Genomic DNA, 4536 nt, shown 5'->3' with positions numbered 1-4536 from the left:
CACACACACGCAAAGGACTACAATGCATACAAGCCCCCAAATAAAAGCTCTCGGTACTTTGTGTGTCTTCCTTTGTCTTCACCTTGTGTCCTCACAGAATGCACAGCACAATATGTCCATAGATTCAGGGAAGCTTAATCCTGGTTATAAAATATTCCTCAATAACCGAATAGTCCTCATAGATTGATTGATTGATTGATTGATCGATCGATACTTTATTAACAGTTTGCAAAAAGTACAGTTGTATAATGCTAAAAGGAAAACAGAAAAGCCCTGAGGATTTGTTTCCATTGTGATCCTACAGTATCGCTCCTATGTATTCAATTCATCAAGAGTTTGTTGATTAATTGAATCAGACAAGCAGTTAGCAGGAGTATTAGTGTGATGTGTGACACATCTCAGTGTTTACAGTATGTTTCTTTCAAGTGGGATGAGAGATTTTCCAGACTACTATAAATGAGAAATTGTGTTGAGATATTGATTCTGAAGAAAAGAAGAGGCCGAACTGCTCATAGCAACGATGCAAAAATATTTTTGAACCAACGTTTTGAACTGATAGGTCTACTTTAGCAATATTCTTCAGGAATATTATGAATATTGTCATGTTATTGTCATCAGAAAAGTCACACAAATTCACACCTACAAGCAGGCAGATGTCTTAAATGTCTTAAAGGTCTAATAGAAACCTTTCTGCATGTAACTGAATGTGCCTCTATCGTGTATGACAGCTTTTTACTTCCTCCCCGTTGTCTCATCACAGGAAGTGGGAGCAACAGAAAACCAGTTTGACTTTGAGCAGTTTTATAAATTGCACAACCTCATAATGTTTACAGAACAGACACAAGTGAGTTAAAAAGCACTTCTTGCTGCTGCTACTGTATTTTAATGTAATGTTTTGGCCCACCCAATGCTTGCTATTGTATCATTCACATTCATGCTATCGTTCTTCAATCTCAGATCGTGAAGGAGTCTGAATTCATCAAGGGGTACGTTTCTATTTTTTCCCCAGGCAATTTTCAGATTTATTGTGAATTGTTGTGTGCTTAGTAGTCTTTAATATGAAAATGACATTAATGAAAGACAAATGGCAATAGAATACACAGTGTGTACACAATTGCAACAACCTTTGCGACCTGTGTATTTTCTATATTGCAGTAGCACATGTAAGCCTGATTCCACAGAGCTTCTGCTTCTCCATGACTTCCAAACATTTCTCCATCAGAAGGAGGTAAAGGAACCATCTATTGCAACTTCTTTAATTTTCATTTATGGAAATTATTAGATATTTTCATTTTATTTACGAAATACTTTAGAAAAATGTTGGAATTGTTTTTGAATTGATAAAAGTTTTAGATCTTTTTTTTAATCTTTTGAAATCTGTTTGCCTTTGTTCTCTGTCTGTCACATCGCTCATTCACTCACACACTTACACGCATGCACTAGCACCCATGCACACACACCCTACTAATAGACGACCAAATGTCTGTCTGTCCGATCAAATTTGGTGATAACTGACATCATTGATACCGCCGCCTGTACTGCGCCGTGGTAACAGTCGCATGCTGAAACAGTACCAAAATTTGGATTTGCAGGGTTCCCACACATCTTTACCAATTCATTTTCCAAACTTTTCCAAAACCTTTCCAGAATATTTAACTCGATTTCCAGGACTATATAAAAATAATTCAGCTCAATAACGAGTCGCTTACTCCTATGTGCAATGCCCAAAGACAGGGATTGTATGCCAGTGGTTCTTAACCTTTTCAGGCCGTGACCCCCGAAATAATCATATTTGAACTGGGGACCCCCCACCCCGACGAGCACTAAGAGTTGAGGAATTTTGTATAACACAGTTTTATTGTGAAAATAGACGATCTACATGCATGTAGATCGGCTATTTTCACAATTTCTGCCTCTAATATTTGACAATTTGGCCAATGTTGAATTTGTCATTTCAGAGGTATTAACAAAATCAATAAACAAAGACAATGCATAGCTATTTTTTCCAGGACCTTCCAGGACCCTTGATCAATTCCAAAACTTTTCCAGTACTGGAAAAATATTTTTAAATTTTCAAAATATTTCCAGGAATTTCATGACCGTGGGAACCCTATTTGTTATGTCCATGAATTGAATACCAAGGACCTCCGACGTAAATAAGACCGTAAAAGGTCTTATTTGGGGCGTTCCTTTTAGGCAGGGTGCTTAACTGTACTTGTACTGTAGGCCTACTATTCTTTTTTTTTATTGAATATACTTGTACAGTTTTTGTCTATAAAATATTCAATCAATCAATCAAACTGATTTGTCTAGATTGGATCCCTCATATACTCTGCACACCCCATAACCCAAACTGCACATACTGTAATTCTGAGCACATTATGTTCGAACGGGCAAAGACTAGTTTCATTCTAATTATGTCATTTCTAACTCCCCCCTCCGCTCTCTCGTTGTATCTGTGTCTATCTCCCTTCCTCATCCTCCAGGAGTTGAAGGCCAGTGATGAGAACATATTCGGAGAGCTGATGACATTAATAGATGACACCACAAGGGGTCGCCCAGAAACCTGCACGCAGTGGAGTGACAGTCTCTGCCAGGAGGTACGCCCCTATAATAACACTTAACTGTCTGGCGCAGTAACATCAAACTGTTTCAAAACAAGCCACAACTTAACTTTGGCTGTGCTTGTTTACAAGTGATATAGAGTCAGTCTAACGTTTGATTCTGTGGTCCGTTAGCTAAAGTATGTCACTTGTACCATAGGAACAATGATTTCATAACTAAGGAGTCACAACTTAACTGTATGCACATGCATGTGCGGGAGTATATTAACACATTCATGTGGTAATCAAACATGGGCTTGAATGCTCTCTCTGCATCTCTGTGTGTGTGTGTGTGTGTGTGTGTGTGTGTGTGTGTGTGTGTGTGTGTGTGTGTGTGTGTGTGTGTTTGTGTGTGTGTGTGTGTGTGTGTGTGTGTGTGTGTGTGTGTGTGTGTGTGTGTGTGTGTGTGTGTGTGTGTGTGTGTGTGTGTGTGTGTGTCTCTCTCTCTCACTATTAAATCTTCATTTATCAATCTGACACAGAAACCAACGCAGATTTGAATACAGAATTTGGGGTATGGGTGGGTTCAAAGTGTGTGAGGGGAATCACTCAGGGTCTTTAAAGCACTCATCGTGTAGGCTACTATGTAATGATATGTATTCCCAGTTTGTCACATCACAGAATAATGTGTTGGTCCAAAGTTGTGAAAATAAATTGCAGATCTGTCTCTTTCACTCACATTTTTTAAGTTTCCTGTTTTCCAAGGAGAACTCCATTTGGGACGAGAAGTTCTCAGTTCTCAGCCACCAGGACATGAACAATCCTCTGTCTCATTAATGGATAAACTCCTCGCACAACACGTAAGTACAATCACACACGCGCGCGTGCACACACACACAGAACGTGCATATGCTCCTTCTAGTCCCAGCCTTTATCTCTCCCCCCCCCAGTACAGTTTTCTTATTAACTTATCATCATTTTATATTTTCAAATATCCATGAAGTATAAATAATGTGAGATCTAAGTTTGCAAAAAATAATAACGTCTGCACACTATTTTTGGATTCTGACCTCTGCCCAGCATCTGATTATTAGTGAGTGGATGTGTGTGCTTTATTGTTTGTATTTATCTCAGTTTGAACATGTTCCTTGTGTTGGTGTGTTGATCCTGTCTTCAAGGTACCTGACAGGTGACCAGCTTTGCAGCAAGTCGTCCACAGAAGCCTACATACGCTGCCTGCGCCTTGGATGTCGCTGCATAGAGTGTCAGTGGAATGCAAAAAAAAAATGTTTACATTTCTGTAAAATGTTTGTATTGCTCCCCCTTCATTCAATTATACCTAAGACATGAATCATAAACAGATTTATGATTCATGTCCTACATGAGAGTACACAATGCCTCAGTTTACAGTTTACAGTTTAGGCATTTAGCAGACGCTTTTAATCTAAAGCGACTTACAATAAGCAGATACAACATCACAATAATAAACAAGATAATATGTCAGTACATTAACAGCAATATAACAATGTAAATGGATATCTATCTAGAGAAAACACAATATAATCAAAGTTCTAAAAAAAACAAAAAAAACAAATGCTAACTAGCTTCATGTATGGTCATTGATTTTACTGTAGTGCTAAGGGTTTAGGTGGAGTCTGAAAAGGTGAGTCTTCAGTCCACGGCGATAGCTAGCGAGTGAGTCTGTTGTTCTAAGTGCGACAGGGAGTTTATTCCACAACTTGGGAGCCAGGAGGGCAAACTGTCTCGGACGAGTGGATTTTTGCCCTGGAGTTTTTAGCGAGGGTTCTGTCAGCATCCCTGTGTTGGCTGATCTAAGTGAACGGGTGGGGGTGTAGGGGTTGATCAGGTTTTGCAGGTATGGAGGAGCCATACCTTTGGCTGCTTTGAAGGTCAGCATCAGTGTTTTGTATTCAATGCGGGCCGCAACCGGGAGCCAGTGGAGGCTGCGGAGAAGGGGAGAGACATGTGAGAA

The 4536-nt window shown here is 39.5% G+C and overlaps 1 pseudogene across 1 annotated transcript in view; it reads left to right on the top strand.

Moving 5' to 3' along the window:
- The first annotated feature begins 823 nt into the window (after positions 1-823).
- Positions 824-4536, top strand: part of LOC308292384 (1-phosphatidylinositol 4,5-bisphosphate phosphodiesterase gamma-2-like) — a 14462-nt pseudogene continuing 10749 nt past the window's right edge. Inside the window, exons 1-2 of the transcript in view lie at positions 824-844; positions 2487-2600. The product of the transcript in view is annotated as a 1-phosphatidylinositol 4,5-bisphosphate phosphodiesterase gamma-2-like (transcript). The remainder of the gene's footprint in view (positions 845-2486; positions 2601-4536) is intronic.

Source organism: Nannobrachium achirus, assembly GCF_963921795.1.
Source record: "Nannobrachium achirus genome assembly, chromosome: 10".
In the NCBI taxonomy this organism is placed as follows: domain Eukaryota; kingdom Metazoa; phylum Chordata; class Actinopteri; order Myctophiformes; family Myctophidae; genus Nannobrachium; species Nannobrachium achirus.
This window is presented reverse-complemented; position numbering and strand designations above follow the sequence as displayed.